The following is an 18,982-nucleotide window of genomic DNA, read 5'->3' on the forward strand; positions in this document are numbered from 1 at the left end:
TTGAGGGTGAAATGTAAATGTTTATTGTCATTAACGTGCAATTGAGATCATTTTAACATTCATATATGCTATTTAGACATTTTACTGGTTCAGGCATCTGGTTTAGGGAATATAGTCTCATCTCTGGGGAGAGTTAAGGGGCCACACTTCATCAAATGCATATGTTTGGGGTTTTATTTTTTTAAAAGACTGATCTGCATATAATATATAAAGAGATACATTCATTTTGGGGGGGTTTGTTAGTTTGTTTGCCTGTTTGTTTTTTACCATAACCTCAGCCAGAATTCTATTTTGCTATTATGACCCAGGACATACATATAAAGGTGGGGTGTCTGTGTGTGTGCATGTACCTGCATTTTTTTAATGAAATAAAATGCTTCAGAAACATGTGATTTACTGTAATACCTTCTATTCTAGTCTTTCTTACCCAAAACTTTTGTTGATGTAACTCATTACCTTGACTCACGGCCCACTAACGGGCTGATTACCAAGTCTGAAAAACAATAACCTGGGTATAATGGGCTAGTCAATACCCACCAGGGTTACCCCATTAACTCTTTTGTATGCTTGGACTGCATATTTTTTACTTGAGGAGATGCAAGTAGAACAAAAGCTCAGCTCCCACTGCGGTGAACCCCTTGGGGATCTTGGTGAAATGCAGAGTCTGGCTGGGCAGGGCTGGGGCACGAGATTCTGCCTTCACCACCAGCCAGTCTGGGGGCAGCAGGCTGAGAAGTGCGGGTGCAGAGGAGCAGGGCCGCGTGGGACACACTCCCACCGCACAGCCGTGCAGCCGTGACCGGGGCACGACCCCAGCATCCCCACAGGCTGTACTCAATGCAAAGGGGGCGTCCTCGTGCCTTCATCATCCTCCCCTTTGTGATTTGCACCGTTTCCTTTCTCCATAACCAACCCTCAGCCAAAACAAGCAGTGGCAAGGCCACCCTCTCTGGGATTGCTTGAAGCCCCTTTGGACGGGATTACTCCAAAATGTGGACAATTACTTTGTTTGTCTCAACAAAGCAGGAACTGCAAAGATGATGCCGGCAAACAGGAGTGTGAAAGATCTATTAACACTTTGTTTCAGGCACCGGTTAAACTGTGAAACCTGCTTCTCAAGGCGGACTGTGCTCAAAACATACTTCTGAACGTGACAGAGGTAAATCCTGTAGTTCAAAGCAGGATTTCATAATTCTAAGCCATGGAGTTAGAATTCCCACACGAGGAAACACTGACAGTAATTGTAACTGTTCCTGGTACCATACTGGCTTTCTGTACTTCCGGCCACCGGAATCCGGGATATACATGTATGGATAAAATGAAAACAGTCTTGAATTTGGTGAGGCTGTCCTTTGTGTAATCATTTTGTGGACCCGTCTGGAGGGACAAGGGAATGGGCTCACCACTGCACCCGAGTGTGGACCTCGCACATAGTTGGTACCGGATATGGGTTTGATAAAAGAATGAACGAACAAAATTTTTTGAATGTGACATCTCACATTATTAGCTGATTTCCCATTATAGTGTTTGCTTCACTGAACTGAGCAGGAAGCTTTAAAAGGGAGGAAGAAATGAAAAGTGGCATCTTCCAAACTGCAGCTGTTCACCATGCGGATGGGGAGAAGCGAGGGGAAGGGAGGAAAAAGAGACACACAGACAGACTGACCCACAGACCAGGGCACTGATTCCTGACTCCTGAGTCCTGGTGGGAATAGGGCAGGTGGAAGAGGAGGCAGATTTGGGGATGCCTCTCCCCACCGGCCATGAATAATGACGGGTAAGTGTAATTGGCAATGAGCTTGTGGGAGGAAAGCACGGGGACTTGGAACTGAGGTCTAAGGCAGGGGTTTTCAATGGGGACAATTAGGCCTCCCAGGGGACAACTGGTAATCACCGTCTGGAGACATTTTTCCACTGTCGTAACTCCGGGGTGGAACGCTAATGGCCTCTAGTGGGTAGAGGGTAGGGAGGCTGCTAAAGATTCTGCAATGCCCATGGCATCCCCCACAGCCAAGAATTACGTGCCCCCAAATATCAATAGCACCCAGGTCGAGAAACCATGTTCCAGGGGTACAAAAGGGAAAAAAAAAAAAAAAAGCCTGGTAGAGGCAGGGGCGGAAGCTATTAGGAAAGAGAACGTGCTCGCCAGGACCACTAGGCTGTCTTGGGCAACAAGCGAGGTCTTAGACAGAAGGGAGACAGTGTGGGAGAGAGATGAGGCTAAGGAAACGGAGTTGGGGATCTGGCTGTGCCTCCTGTTTCACTGGATCCCTCTCTAGTCGACCCTGAACCAGTTGCTTGTGGGGTCAGCTCCACTGCTCCAGCTAAAGGCAGTCTGTGCCTCGTGAGTACCAAGCAGAAGTCCAAAAGAGGTCAGAGATCCTTGGGTGGAAATGAGCACTACAGGCTGCCCTCCAGGGTTATATGCCACTGACAAGGAAGGCTTACGTGTAGCAGATGATGCTGGTGCCCTGACCCCCCGCCCCATGGGATCCACTTCAATGCCCATGAACTTGTCTTCCAGCTGCTAAAAACTGCATTCCTTTGCCTCAAAGTATGCTGCTGGCTGCCCAAGTGGCAGTCCTGAAATGCCAGGAAATCAATCGCCTCTGTAGGCAGTCCTCAACGGATGCCTGACAGGTTTTGGTGAAGAAGTAGGTGCTCCCTTGCCTTTCGGGTGGGTAACTGTGAGACACGATCCACGCTGTCTCCCAGGGCTCCCCAGTGTGCCCACAGTGGTAACTGGTTTGATAATGACCCCTTATTGACTGCTATCCCCATTCTGGCCCCCTTCCCCACTCTCCTATGGGTGTTTTCTTTACCTTCCCCCTAAAATGACTTGCACTTCAATTCTCATCTCAGGGTCTGCTTCTGGGGAACCCAAACTCTAATGGCAAGTCTTCTGAAGAGAGACTAGGCTGGCGGCCACTTGAGCCCCAGGTTCCTCGGATGTGAGAACTCTCTGGGTCCACAGTAGCCCTCTAGCAGAGGGGTCAGTCTTCCCATCTCCAAGTCCTAAGCACAGAATCATTGGGATCCTCTGAGCCACAGGCTCTAGACCTACTTCTTTCAGACCATCTGAAAACCAACTCCAGGCACATTCCTCTCTCTCCCATTGAGGGCACAGGCAAAGCCACATCTTTTGCTCAAGGCTGGCAGGGAATGCAAGCACAATCCCTATGAGTCTCAAACGCCCCTGAAGTCAAAATTCTGCAAGAACTCAAATAAGTAACACTTGACTCCAAGAAAGGGGTCTTACTCTAGTGCCAGGAAGAGCCAAAGATGAAAACGGCGGCCATGGTTCAAATGAACTTTAATGAATTACCAGTGGGGATTGAAAACCACAGAATAGCAAAATGAAACAGCTATTTCAAAACCTTGCTAGACAAAGAAGAGAAGTGAACTATAAACCCCCTCAGGGCGATGTTAAATCACTCATCTTCCCTGTAGTGGGAATTCTGAGATGTTAAAAATCTCAAGAAAATGCTCGGAGCATGAGGGATGCCACGGCGGCAATGTGTGCAAGGGGCTCCCCACACCAGCAACAGGTCTGTGAACAGCGATGCAGCTGACACTTTCCAATGGCCTCAGAACACGGCCCTGCAGAAACCTGAAGCCATCGCCTGAGGAAGTCCCGCTGTCACCCAGGATGGGAATCAGGCGCCGAGCTTAGGGTCTATTCACTGTAAGCCATTCTTAAGGACGGTTCTTTACAAATCCTCAGAAGCCTCTCTTCTTAACTTGTGGATGTTCGCTGAGTTTCATCTTTGCCAAGAACATCCACTTTGGGGCCCCGATTTCTTGCCAACTTAGGTGAGGGGATGGGAAGATCTTCTATCTCAGCTCTGATGTGTGGAGAGTTTTTTTGTTTTTTTTTGTTTTTTTTAAGGGAAAAGAACAGCAGAGCTTTTCTACCGGACAACCTATTCCCTTATTTATAATGCAGGACAGCAGCGCCTTGTAAGTGTATATTCTGGTTCATCTGAGGACACACGGTTGTTCATTTTAAAATTAGATTCATCCTAATTATACAAAAACAGCCTGCATGTGGTTAGTCAAAACAGCAGGAAAGCATTACTCAGCACCTACGTACTGGGCCTGCCTTCTAGACTCCACTAAACTTGTTCAACACACAGCCCCTGCCCTCTTGGAACTTCAAATCCAGCAGAGAAATATCCATCTCACTGACCAATATGAGGTTTGGACACTGAGCAGTGAAGAAATGCATATAGTAAGTGACTAAACATGTAATATTACCTTTGGACAAAGGGCTGAGGGAAACTGTCATTAAAGGGGCATGCTGCAGCAGGGCAGAAGCGGAGATACTTTGGATCTCAATCCTAATGAATCATGGCAGGACTGGGGGAGCTCCCTGAATGAAGGATATTAGGATGCTGTGTTGAAACAGAAGCAGGAAAAAATAGGTATTAAACCGTAAGGGACAGAAGTTTGATTGCGGACAGCAGAACAGCATCAGAGCAAGAGACAGGAGTAGATGTTATGAAAAAAGGCAGGAAGGTGGTCAGCTTTAGCATCACATTCAATCCAAGTGGGAGAGCCAACTCTGTGTTCAAGAGGCTGCAGTCCTGGGCAGGTAACCAAACATTTATTCTTTATTTTTTTAAAATTTTAATTGGAGTAGAGTTGATTTACAATGTTGTGTTAGTTTCAGGTGTACAGCAAAGTGAATCAGTTATACATATACACATACCCACTCTTTTTTAGATTCTCTTCCCATGTAGGTCATTACAGAGTATTAAGTAGAGTTCCCCCTGCTATACAGCAGGTCCTTGTTGATTATCTATTTTATATATATAGTAGTGTGTGTATGTTAATTCCAAGCTCCTAATTTATCCCTCCCCACCATGTTTCTTCTTTGGTAACCATAACTTTCTTTTCTACATCTGAGACTCTATTTCTGTTTTGTAAATAGGTTCATATGATATTGCTTATATGTGGAATCTTTAAAAATGGTACAGATAAACTATTTACATCTATTATTCTTATTTTCCACAGACCCTGAGGGTTCCCCTAAGTTCAACAATTGACCATGGAACATATCTCTTGAGGATGAAAAATGCCAGGACATCTATAAAAAGGAGATTGTTACCAGTAAACACATCCTAACAATTTAAAACTGAAAAAAAGAATAACTAATGATACAAAATGATCAAGGAAATTTGCAGGTTGACTGTCGGGTCTCTCTCTTTGATTTCCTGCCTTTTGGACAATCAAGCTCCGTACTTCCAGGGTGAAGGCTGACTGAACACAATCAATTTTACAACTTTTGTAATAATAAGATGATGATAAAATTGTTTCCCACGTACTGGGCACTCCCCAGGCACTATGGATGGGCTCAGCAGTCCATAAACTTGATTCCACTCAACCTCCTCTATGATGCTATCAAGTAAGTACCAATATTATTTCACTGCACAGATGAGGTGACTGAAGTTCAAGGCGGTTAAGTCACTTGCCAGAGAGACCACGAGCTAGAAGGGGACAAAGCCAGGCATCTGACTCAGCACCTGTAGGGACGTCCACCACCCACCCGTAACTCCTGATCTCTCTCCAGTGCCCCAGCTCTCAACCAGTCCAGGACCCAGGACCCTCAGTTTCCACCCTCCCCACAACACACTTGGCCTCGAAGGGAAGGGGGGAGGGTGTCTCTCCTCCCTGCTCTGTGACAGGACTTTAAAATAGGACATGACTGGGGCCCATAGTGCAGGTTACTCTGAGCGCCAGGGATCCCAGTGATGAGCCAGGAACAAGTTGGGGATTACTGAGAAAATGATTTCTTCTTTATTATGGAATATCAAGAATTAGCTGGATTCAGAAAGACACAGGCACCCCAATGTTCACAGCAGCACTATTCACAGTAGCCAGGACATGGAAGCAACCTAAGTGTCCATCGACAGAGGAATGGATAAAGAAGATGTGGTACACATATACAACGCAATGTTACTCAGCCATGAAAAAGAACAAAATAATGCCATCTGCAGCAACATGGATGCAACTAGAGATTATCATACTAAGTGTAGTAAATCAGAAAGAGAAAGACAAATATCATATGATATCGCTTACATGTGGAATCTAAAATATGACACAAATGAACCTATCTACAAAACAGAAACAGACTCACAGACATACAGAACAGACTGATGGTTGCCAAGGGGGAGCGGGGGTGGGAGAGGGATGGATTGGGAGGTTGGGATTAGCAGATGCAAACTATTATATATAGAATGGGTAAACAACAAGGTCCTACTGTATAGCACAGGGAACTATATTCAATATCCTGTGATAAACCATAATGGAAAAGAATATGAAAAAGAATGTGTATATATATATATATATATACATATATATGCATAACTGAATCACATTGCTGTACAGCAGTAATTAAAACAACACTGCAAATCAACTATTAAAAAAAAAAAAGAATTAGCTGGATTCTGTACCTGAGAGGTACTTTATCAGGACTAACGTCTTCATATTGCAAATTTTGATTTTCAAAAATATTGCAAAATATTTTACAAAAATAGACTTGAAGTCAAAGACAGCCCTACGTAGGGTAATATAAAGGCAAACAATTCTTTCTTTTCCTTTTACAGGTCCTTAACATGATACTTCTGATCACTTGGTCTTATTTCTTCATAATCTAAAACACATGTGCACTTGGCAACTGTTTCCTTACTCTCAGATTAAGACATTTTAATAATAATTAAATAAGTTTTCACAAAGGTAAAATATGCAAAGTTCGAAGGAAAGAGCTTCTTTGTTCTTTTCATTTACCTCACTTTTATTATTCATGCCCCTCTTATATTTCCTTCGCCAGAGGCATTCTATAGAACTGGCTGAATATCTGATCAAGCACATTTACAATTTGGGAAGAAAACAAGCAAATACCCTTTTTGACTAAAAAAGAGCGTTCCCCATTGTAGTAAGGAATGATAAGTAGAATAAATACTAGGAAAATTGCTATTTTTAGTCAAGACATTATGTAATGAGCCATTTATTTAAACTGTCTAAAGCTCTGCAAAATGATTCCAGGAAAATGGCTTCAATTCCTCTGTCAACACACCAAGAATCGGCTCTGCCCTCTGCTTCCTGATAGCTCTACTTTAAATTTTAGTTTCCTTTAAAAAAATCGGCACATTAGTAATGTGCCAATTATACCAGGATTGATCAGTAAACTCCCAACACTATGTACATGTTATGACCCACACAGATCTATCAAGAAAATCAAAATGATGATCAAAGACTAAAAGGGAAAGCCGGGTGTAGCCAGATTAACGATGACCCACCCAGTAAAAGTGAGCAGGAAGTGAGGAAACAGAACTGGGTCAGCTAGGAGGGTGGTACTGCACTGAAACCCAGAACTGGGTTATGTCATTGCTATCGGGATGTTTCCATCACTTGCCAGTGCCTCCAAAAGTACCAAGACAGTGCTGTGAGGAGAGCCTCAGAAGAACTGAAAAACAGAGTGACACAGGGTGGCAAAGACAGTTCACTGGGCACCAAATATTCCGGCTCCCCTTCCCCTTCTACAGCACAGAGGCATCACAGGAAAGCAGCTGTGAGACAGGGGCTGTATCTCCTATCCTGCTTCCTTCGGCGGGAGGTGGGCACGAGATTGTTCTCACCCGTGGAATCAGAGCAAAATGATTCTGGGTCACTTCCAAGCGGAGGCAGTTAGGAGGCTGGTGTGTTTCTGCACTCTCTTGCCTTCTCAGGGGTCTGATGCAGTGAAGACATGGCCTTGGAAGCCTTGAGCTGGAGATGGAGGAGCCCAAGACCAAAGGAATCAGGACTCCTCAGAATCGCCATAAAGCAGAGTCCCCATGCTAATCAGGAACCGCAATTTTCAACTTCACGTGGGTGAAAGATAAGCTTCTACTTTCTTTAGCCCCCATGCATTTTTAATTTTATTTCAAAGTGTAGATAGTGTTTTCCTAACCAATATACGTGGCAAGAAAAACTAAGTGTCTCAATCACTTGAAATAATGCATACAATTTATTTTTGCATGGAATTTGATAAAACCATAGATTTTTAAGGCTAAAGTTGTCCTGCCCAGTTCTAGCAGCTACTAGCCACTAATGGCCATTGAGCACTTGAAATGTGGCTAGGTCAAGATTGAGATGTGCTACAAACGTAAAATATACACCAGATATTAAAGGTTTAATACAAAAAGCAAAATATCTCATTGGTATTTCGTATTGATTATATGTTAATAATTTTTGGATGAAATAAAATATACTATTGAGATCAAACTCATTGGTTGCTTTTTACTCATTTGTAACATGGCTACTAGAAAATTTTAAACTACCTATGTGGCTCACATTATATTTCTATCGGACTCCTGCTTGGCTAGTAGGTGTTAGCAAATTACAACCCACCTTCTGCTTTTGTAAATAAAGTTTTATTGGTACAGAGCCATGACTACTTACATGTTATCTATGGCTGGTTTTGCATTACAGGGCAGAGCTGAGTAGTCCTGAAAAGCTGAAAATATTTATTATATGGCCTATTATAGAAAATATTTGTAGAAAATCTGTTTGCGATTACTAAGAAATAAGACCAAACAATGATAAGAAGTTATCATGCTAAGGGCATGTAAAAGGAAAAGAAATCATTGTTTGACTTCACATTACCCCAAGTAGGGCTGTCTTTGACTCCAAGTCCACTTTTGTAAAATATTTTGCAGTATTTTTAAAAACTAAAATTTGCAATATGAAGAAGTTAATCCTGATAATGCCCAGACTAAGGATAACTTTGAAATTACCTAATTTGTCTACTCTTACCATTTCATGACTAAGGAAATGAAAGCTCAGATAAGTGAAGAGACTTGTCCAAAATATTTTTACTCTAAATTAGGTGGTACCTCCATAAGGTCACTATCATTCATTCATTCATGGATTCATACTCTCCACCCACCTCTAATTTCAATCATTAAAGAAATAAAATCCCTATCAGTTAGAAAAATCAGCACTTAAGAGCAGAGAAATCCTTGAGTAATAACAGCGACAAATAGGCTGTGAGATAGTTTTTAAATTAAGCTTCATTTGAAAACACTTTAAAGAGAACCTATCATGTAATCTGCTTTCAAATTAAACTTGAAATTCCCCCAAATGTAGAGCCAGCTTGCTAAAAATATGGCTTATTGGAATTAAATGTTAAAAATTTGCCACATCTTGGAGAAAAGGAAATCTGTTCCCAAAGACTTCACAGCAACATATAACTGCCTCTGTTCTAGCAGCCATCCTCTCTCAGTGTATTATTCTAGAACTTCTAACTGGGCTCACCATTTCCAGTCTCTGTCCCACTCAAGACCTATCCCAAAGAGCCCTTCTAAAATAAAAATCTGATGTGCTGACCATTCCTTAGACTCTCCATGCTGTCAAGATAAAGTCCATCTTCCTTATTTGGTCTGGAAAGTCTTCATCATGTGGCTTCTACCTGCTCCTATGGCTTCATTTATTGTCCTGTGCACATCAAGACTAAGCTCCTTGCAATTTCCCAAATGCTTCATATTTTTATCCCATTTCATGTACTTGTATATGGTGTTCTTACTGCCTAGAACTCTCCCCACTCCGGACTACGGCTCCCCACTGTACACTGTACTTACTCCATCACAGAACTTATCAATATTGTAGTTGATTGTAACTGTTGAAGCCTTAATTCTACCACCACCAGGAATAGCTAATATTTAGGAACACTGAATTGCAGGTCAAGTGCTACACTATTTCATTTAATCTTCACATGTTATAGATGAGGAAACCGAGCAGGTGTAATGAAGCCAGGGGAAGCCAAGACATGAATCCACACATCCCCACTCTGCAGCTCTGGTTCTTAACTCGACACCAGTGGTTGTCAGTGGGGGTGACTTTCCTGCCCATGAGACATCTGGCAATATCTGGAGACATTTCTCCTTGCTGCAACTGGCGTGTCGGGGGAGCTACTGGGATCTAGTGGGTAGAGGTCAGTGATACTGCTAAACATCCTACAGTAATTAGGGCAGCTCCTCAAAGGAAAGAATTATTCGGCCCCAAATGTCAATAGTTCAGAGGCTGAAAAACACTGGTCTACACTAAATTAACTCCTGTAGATTGACCCAGGAGACTCTGAGTATCTCTACAGCAAGGATTTTTAAATGTTCACCATGGTGTCTTGGAACCTACTATAGAGCCTGGTACCCAGTAGATGCCCAATGCATATATGATGGATGAATGGATGGATGGATGCAGGAATGGATGGATGAATGGGTGGAAGGATGGACAGATTCCAGGAGAAAAGAAACAAGTTTCCTTATTTTACACCTTGGTTTTTGTGACAACTTCAATAAAGATAAATCTGAACACACATTCTTAATTAGCAGTAAATGAATGCATGCAGAGTACATTCCAGAGGATGCCTTCACCTTAGCAATACCTCACATTCACAAATCTATAGTGTGAGATCAAATTAATAAGCCAAATGCCTAGCATTATATTTTTTCAAGAGTCCCTTACAACTACTACACTGTAGGATAAATTGATATGTTCATCATCCACATAGGCCATAACTTAAATTGTTTTAAAAAAGATTTCCTGTACAAGGTTCCCCTGGTTTCTTTTTTTTATATAAAAGACAAATAATACAAGAATATACAACCTTATGCTTCCCCCTGTTGTAACTACAATTCCAATATAAATACATTATTCTAGATTTCCAGATGCTTGGGGCAGAAATTACAATGACGCTTAGGTGAAATTCAAAAAGTAAACAAAAACATATATGGCAGAAATAAACCATTCTCTGTCTTATGTAAATTAATATATCTAAATACCAGAAATGAAGTCAAGGAAAGATATATTTTATGATTATAATATTTTTAAAGTAACAGCAATTTAGTCTGATTTTTACATAATCACAAACACTTCAACAATGGTGTCATTAATCAGTGTTGAATACAAACTGACAGATTTTCTACAGAAGAGCACAAAGGTTCAGCTGTGGGGCTAGCTCCTTAGAGTGATCACTTATTATAAAATGTAGTAGAAGTTAAAACAAATTGTACTAATTTTTTTAAGTGCAGTACTATGAACTATTCCTCACAACCTTCTGCATTGAACTTTAGCCGTTTGTGGTTTTACACACACACACAGACACACACACACAAACACACAAAGAATATGCTGACCCAATAAGTTTTGGTACCTGCTCTCCCTCTTGGAGATTCACATGCACACAAGCATAAAAGTAGACTCTGAGAATGTTTGCGTTAAGTTGTTAAACTCGGGATTTCCCATAGAGTAACAAATAAAAAGTTAAACCTGATGAGGATCTGCCAAAACATTTAGGAGTAGGGAGAAGGCCTAAAAGTGATGACAGGATGTGTAGCTGGGGACATCAGCATGACTGTGGCATTTCTTGCCATGGGAACCACAGCTGATGCCAGAGACGAGCAGTGCCTTTCTCACTGTATGTGACAACATGACACGCACTTGTCACAGAGGCAGACTCTGCATGTATGGACAGGCAAGTGGTGAGACATTGCCGCATATGGAAGAGCAACACGAAAAAGCTAACCCGAACCCAGGAATGTCATGATTGCTAATATCAATCATGATTTTTTGAGCACCTGTTCTGTACAACCATGGCTGAAATCTGGGAAAACAGAGCCTTAAGAGAAACAAAAGAGGGGAAAGTATATCTGAACCATCTTGAGAACCACGGAACAACACAAGTCACAAGAGTCAGAATACTCAATACCCTGGATGCCACAATCATACAGTCTGCCACCAAAACCAGGACTGTCTTCTCCACTCTCCTCATCATGAACACTCCTGGGTCTCTAGAGGAATCACACAAGTGTACTTCCCAGATGAAGAAGACATACCTGCTGTCAATTAACATTCCTTTGTCCAAGCTTTTGCTTTCATCAGGTTATCACTCATGACTTTCTGAATAAACCCCTACGTTCTTGATCCCAGAAGAGAAGCCATGATCCTTAAAATCTCTTTTATTAGAAAGAGGAAGTTGAATGAGTAATTAGTTCAGATCATTCCTTTCCTAATTGTTATATGTGCCCCATCCACAGTCCACTCTCAGCACGCACACACACTCACACGTACACACATGTATGCGTATGTTATTATACGTATTACTATACTGTTATACACATTGCATATCATGATATACATATTATTGTATGTGTTGTATACACGTATACATATGTATATGTAAATGTATATGTTAGAGTGTCTATCATGATGAAAAGGCTACAATATGCTTCCTGGGACAGAGTCAAGGTTCCTGGGTCCAAATTCCAGGCTCTCCTGACTTGCCATTTGGAAAAAGATACTTAAGTTCACAGCAGAGCTCAGTTTCTTACTCAGTAAAAATAGTACTGCACAGGAAGAGCTGCCAGTACATAAAGATCCAAAGTCCCTGGAAATTAGGACACTATGGACAGGCAACATTAGCACTAAATGTAGATCACAATTCTGTCAGCTGGCCAGATTCCCGAGAGGAGGATATAGACATATGTTATCTGTGACTCAGTGATCTGGATAGTCTCCCCTCCCCCATTTGCTTAAATGCTGTAATTGACTAACACTTTCGGAACTTAAGGTGGAGAGGGAACATTCTTAATGAAAAGACTCACCAGCCTAAACGTATTCAACCCCACACCGCGTGAATCCCAAGACAGTCCCGGGTGAATCGCACTGCAATTTACGCTAATACACATGGGCGACAAAACCCACAAAACCATCACATCCTCAGATTAAAAGAACTTTATTTCACCTAGGGGGCCATATGAGGGATCCCGTTAGGCATATCCATTCCATCACAGTGGAGACCACTTCAGAATCCCTTTGCATTAACATATGTATAATGTCTCATAGCTCACTAGGCTACACACTGAGCTGCAAAAACAGGCCCAGACACATACGAGGTACACAAATTTTTGTAGACTGAATGAGGAATCAAATCAAGTAATGAAAATGACTTTAAATAAAGCAAGGAGTTCACCTGCCATCTACTGCTCAACCAGCTCAGACACTAGAACAAGCCCTTCTAGCAAACTACCCTGCTGTGATATGGACATACAACGTAATCGAGGCAGCAAACATTCACATTGGGCAAAACTAAGACAGAAGATGACACTTGATACACTATCAGAAAAGAGAGAGAAGCATCTCCCCTTCTCCCCCTCTCATTCATTCCTCCAAGGAGCTTCTCCCTGTGCCCATGTGTCAAAGCCTTTGCTAGGTGCTACAAGTCAAGGATGAGTAAACCCATTGCCCATCACCACAGTTCAGAGGGGAAGACAGAAATGAAAAAAAAACAAACACACTGCCCTGCAGGGGGATAACTGTACAGGCTAAAGCACAAAGCATGGAGGCCACCCGTTGAGAGAGGTTTATGGCCATAGGGTCATTTTCAAGTACCTGGCTGTCCCGTCCCCCAGACTGTTCCAGTTTAAAAGCTTGGCAGAGATACTGGATATTTGAGGAAGTCGGCCTAAAGAACATGCTAACCATTCATTCCTCTAGGTTTGCTGAGCTCTATTTCTGCACAGGGGACGGCGTCCCGAATCTCCTCTGCGGGGCCATGGGACCTCAGACCCCCAAAGATGAAGTCCCACTGGGTGACTTTCCATTATTGCGCCTTCTGCATTTTTTTTCCCTCGAGGGTTGGTAAAAGACTTGACCATATAAAGAATTTTACTTCATTTTCTGTAGAAATGAAGTTCAAGTATTGGCCGTCATATGATCTGACATTTCACAGGAGTATATACTAGTTGCCATGTACCATGGTAAGCACTCTACAAATGTTATCTGATTTATCCTTACAGCTTCAATGCCTACCTGCCCCATCAGTGCTCCCATTCCCCATTTTCTTCTGTTAACTTGGCTACTGAGAAGCTCAGAGCTAAATTAAATACTGAAAAGCAATAAGCACTTACGATTTCAGTTTGATTATCTGTACTCCTCTACAAGATTTTGATCTCTCTTCCTTTGCCATTTTTACCGGTCTCATCACCTTGCGGGATTTTTACTATGCGTTTACTGAGACACATTTCTGGAAGTCAATACTCTACAAACAAAAACAAATGACCAGAACCATCAATTGTAATTTCCTTTTAGTTTCAGTTGTCACAAGAGTTTCCAGGAATAGCTAATTTGAAGATGACCCCTTGTGTGTCATACCTCGGTCACTTGGAAACTCAGATAGTGTAATATTTCCCACAATCATCAGGTTCAGAATCTGTTCATGAAGTGCAGAAAACGGAAAAGGGGAGAGGTTGACTGACGTAACTTACCCATAGCGTAACCACTAGGTTGCTTCCTAAACTACTACCAAGGGATATTTCTACCTTGTGCTGGCTCCTGACAGCCCCGTTCACCCCTTCCCCAACATCTACTTTTGTAGACCAGCTATACCACGACATGCCCTTGGTCCCCTTAGGGCTGCCAAGGCCAAAGGCACCACCAGAACCTGCTGAGTGAGAAGGCATCGCTATCACCCAGTGATGTCTGTTCCCTGGAATTTCACTCTCCACACTGACAATGCCTCTGGAACTCATAAAGATTCTGCTGAAACCCAGGGATCTGAAGGTCAGTGTCTTCAGGGAATCAAGGTACCATGTAAGACAAACTGCTGCTGAGGATTTCCATGTACTCAAGGCAAACGCCCCCAGGAAGAACTCAGAGAAATAACTCTCTGCGTTGTCACTACATAGAGCAGGGCTAGCTTTTGTATCCAAAAAAAAAAAAAGAGAGACAGATAAAAATCAAACCATATATACATGGCACACACACACACATACACAGGCACAGATCTTGGCGTATCCAATTGGTACCCACTTAGATGCTTAGTCAGGTATTTTTTTGGAACACAGTGTTTGGGCACAACCACTTATTTATTCAACAAAGATTTATCCAGCACCTACTGTGTGACAAGCACTCTTCAAGATGCCAGAGAATCATGAGTGAACGAAACAGTCAAGATTCTTTTTCTCAAGGACTCTATAGTCTAGACAGGTACTCAACAAGTAGCAACTGAAATGAACAATTCAGATGGAAAATAAGACCAAGGAAGGAAAAAAAAAAAAAAAAAAGGAAGCAAAAAACAATGTCATGGCTTTGAGAAGGAATGGGAGGCTGCCTCTGCTCCAATGGTCAGGGGAGGGCTTTTTAAAGAAGTAACACATAATCTTACAATAAAATGACAAGAAGGAGCTGAAGAAACCAATCACCTTTACTCTGATTTCCATCAAAAAGATGAGCTTACTAAAAAAAGAAATGTGCAATCCCATTTGTGGCTCCACACACCCTGTGCTTCAAACAACTGCAAAAAGCCCAGGAAAGGAAAAGGATCCACAACTTTCTCTGCTCTTAAGGAAATTTTAAGAAATCTCCTTTCCCCAAAGATGCTAAATGAAAAGGAAGTTGCCTTAATTCATCTCTGTGGTAGGATTTACTACAAAGAATCTAAAAGGGGGAAAATGGAATGTTTATTCCTCTTTTAAAGGTCAGTTACTTTATAATGTTCCAATGTCAATAAAATTATGCCTTTGCATTGTAATGCCAACAGGAATTGCTTCATTAAAAAAAAACGTCTAGGGCTAAATTCAGTATCATTTATTTCACTTGTTGGAAAAGAGAAGCAAATCATACTTACTAGCAGACGATACCACTTCCAATACATAATAAAACTTTGAAATTAATTAAAAATAAGATTCTGATAGTATCTTTTCAACGTGCACAAATAATAAGTGATTGTTCACCAATACCTTCCCATATCCCATATCCCAGCCCAAACAAATCGCTTAGTATTGAATTTCTGTTGGAGTCAATTAAAACGCTTAGCCAACTGGCATGAAAACTCCTGAAAACGTCCACTGCTCAAAATAACTTTCATCAAAACACCTTTTTCTTTCATGTTTCCTAGTCCCTGAGTTGTTTCATAATAAAAGAGGTAAGCAGAAATAAATTAGGGAGCAGATCCCTCACCGTGAATATTCAGAATGAATCATGCAATATTTTGACTATAACGCAATTTGTATTACCTTGCAATGCAGAGCATGCTATATATTATTGAAATATAAATACGCATACGAAACTAAAAGAAGGCCGAATAATGCAAAGCTATTGTCCAGCAGGTCTGCATCACCCAATACATCTATCACTATCAGAAACTGCTGTGCTCTGGTATTAATACGCTGTCCAAGGAATGCTTAATTTTTTGAACTTCAAAACGGGTCTTTAAAACTAACTCTCACTGGCACCTAAGAACAATAACACGCTAAGGGGAAGCCTCTGTTTCATTTATTTACTGATGAGGCTTAGTGTTTGAATCTTCACAAATTCTCAACGTGTGCGGAGCGGGGCCGATGTAGAGTCTGCGCTTTTCTGCCCAGGTAAACTCTTGTTTCTTTCTTTCACTCACTTCACGAACTGTTATGCTTCTAGACCCTTCCTGTAAAATTTCCCATTTGGGGAAAAATTATACACTGAGGCTTCCGTAAACAAAACACTCACCCCGCCCCCATGAAAACAAATCAGAAGGCTTAAGAATTAGCACTAATACTGAGCCTACAATGGTCGCCGGCAAATACAAATGACAACTGCAGCCGAGAAGGACCAAATCCACCTGGAGTAAAAAACTCCCCCAATGAGTCCTTCTCCGAGGGGTGCCCGGGGTGGGGTGGCGACCGTGCAGCTGGCACAACTCGGGGACCGGAACCGACTCGAGGGGGCCCGGGGGAAGATGCTGCGTCAAGAGAAGCGAAGCAAGAAGCGCGAACCGGGAGGCGAGCGACGTCGCCCCCCATTCCCCGGGGAGGTGGGGAGAAGCCAAGTCTCCAGGCACGAGCACCAGCGCACGCCACCCGCAGGATCGGTCCCCTCTCAAAGCCCGGAGTTCCGGGGCAGGAGAACAGGGGCAATGGGGGACCCACAGTCCCTTTAAACCACCTCCACACACACACCCCCGCCTCACCACCAGCCCCGGTGTCTGCCAACCTTTTCCGAACCCTCGTGTCACAGAACTTCCTCATCATGGAAACTTCCACTCGGTTCGGCGCTGAGGATGCCAAACTCCATGTCACAAGGAGGCTGTCAACAGCCGGGCTCGGGGTTTGAGGAACACCGCCGCCCCAGCCGCCCTGCTCCGCCGCTGCCCACGCCGCGGCTCCCCGAGCGGTGCCCGGGCGGAGAGGGCACCTCCTCCCCCCAGGCGGGGCGCGAACCCCCGGAGGCGGGTACCAGGGCGGCTGACACCCCACCCACGCCCGCCCGCGCGCGCGTGCGCGCCCGGCGTCGCCGCTCGCACCCCGTGGGGTTCCCGCGACACCCCCATCGCCCTCCCGCCCACCCCCCGGACGGCGGGGACCGTCGCCCCCTCCCCCGCACCCCCGCCTCCGCGCCGTCCTCCGGCCAAATTACCGGTGTCCTCCAGCCGGCCGGGTCGGGCGCCCCTGCCCGGGGAAGGCCGCCTGCGGGCGCTGCCCGAGCCCGGGAGCAGAAGGTCTCCTTCCCCGGCGCACTCACATTATTCATGCAAAGTTAATCCCCGCCGCGTCACGGCCGCCCGCCTGAGGATGTGCGCCTTCCTTGGCCAAGCCCCGCAGTCTCCACCCTCCTCCGCCCCCTCCTCCCGGCGGCGGGGTCCCGGGGAGCGCCGGCGACGGGACGTCGCGCGAGTCCTGCAGAATGTCAACTCCCCGGGCGCAGAGGGGCGGCCGCAGCCGGGGCCGCGCCGCCCGCCCGGGCCGCTCCACTTTTATAGGCGCAGGAAGCGAGCGCGGCCCGGCCGCCGAGTCCCCGCCTCTCGGGCCCGCGCGCCCGGCCGGCTCCCGGCCGCTGCCCTCCTCCGGCCCCGGCGCCCCTCCGCGCCGCGTCTGCCAACCGGTGACCTGGTTTCGCATCCGGCCCGCCCGGCGGTCCGACTCGCGCGGCGGCGGTGGCGGCCGGGAGCAGGCCATTCGGTGTCCCCGGGGGCGCCGCAAGGAAATGGCCTCCCGGCCGCGCGCCCCGCCGCCGTCGTCCCCCGCCGCCCCGGCCGCCCGCCGGTCCCCGACACCCCCGCCCGGCCCCGGCCCGGCGCTCGGACGCGTCCGCCGCTCCCCGGCCTGCGCCCCCTGCCCAGCGCGCCCCTCACGCGCCGCCCGGCTCGCCGCCTCCGCACCTGCCGCCCCAGGTGCGGGCTCCCCCTCGTCCCCGTCCCGGCCGTGCCCTCCACCCTGGGAGTCCTCCCCGGGTGGCGATGTCGCGGCGGTGTTGGTGGCGCGCGTCCACCCACCAGCTTGCGTGCGCACGGCGGTTCGGGCTTGGGCGTCATTCCTCTCGTCGGCAAAGAGGAAGGGACGGGGGGACAAGGGACACGGGGCCGGGGAGGGGTGACTTCCAGAAGCACGGGCTCCTCTTGGCCCGGGCCGCCGCGCTCCTCCCTCCTGCGAACCACTTGTGGCGCGTGTCGGGCCGACACGGCGATCTGGCTTCTCCCGGGGCCTCGCTCCCGCCGGGCGTCTGGCGTTCCCCATCCTCGCCACCCACGGGAATAAAGTTTGCAAAAAATACCCGGCTTGCGCCTGACGGAAACACCCCCTCCACACCACCCGGCACATCCTGGGAGACGGGCGCAGGGTGGGGACCCTCCGCAGGTTCCAGAAGGGCCGCCCTGTTCATTTGTCTTTGCTCTGGACGTAGACAAATAAAACCCGGAAGACAAAAATAATTTATACTCTTGGAAAGTCCTGCCCCGGTCAAATATGAGCTTCTAAAATCCCCCCCCACCCCCAGTCCTGAACGCCAAGGGTTCAAGCTAGGAGAAAAGCAAGCAGGCTGCTGCGTTCTGGGCTAGAAGCATGCTTGTGAAAATCCTGAGCACCCAAGAAGATTAAAACGTCATCGGTCCGAGGCTAGGGTTACAATAAACCTATTCTGACGGCAGAGTACAATGATTTTCTTATAGATAATATCAAAATAATTCCGA

At 45.3% G+C, this 18,982-nt stretch overlaps 1 protein-coding gene across 14 annotated transcripts in view; it reads right to left on the reverse strand.

Annotated features, from left to right (window-relative positions):
• LOC102991401 (thyroid hormone receptor beta) overlaps positions 1–18,601 on the reverse strand; it is a 383,492-nt gene extending 364,891 nt beyond the window's left edge. For 3 of the 14 annotated variants that reach the window (XM_055079959.1, XM_055080061.1, XM_028490309.2), the window contains exon 1: positions 17,434–17,590. The gene's annotated coding sequence lies outside the window, so the exon portion shown is untranslated. Of the gene's footprint in view, positions 1–13,949; positions 14,081–17,010; positions 17,186–17,433; positions 17,712–18,289 lie in introns of those variants that run through there. The other 11 variants (XM_024115200.3, XM_024115199.3, XM_024115201.3 and 8 more) reach the window with 9 other exon arrangements.
• Between the last annotated feature and the right edge of the window lie 381 nt (positions 18,602–18,982).

Source organism: Physeter macrocephalus, chromosome 1 (genome assembly GCF_002837175.3).
Source record: "Physeter macrocephalus isolate SW-GA chromosome 1, ASM283717v5, whole genome shotgun sequence".
NCBI classification, from domain to species: Eukaryota; Metazoa; Chordata; class Mammalia; order Artiodactyla; family Physeteridae; genus Physeter; species Physeter macrocephalus.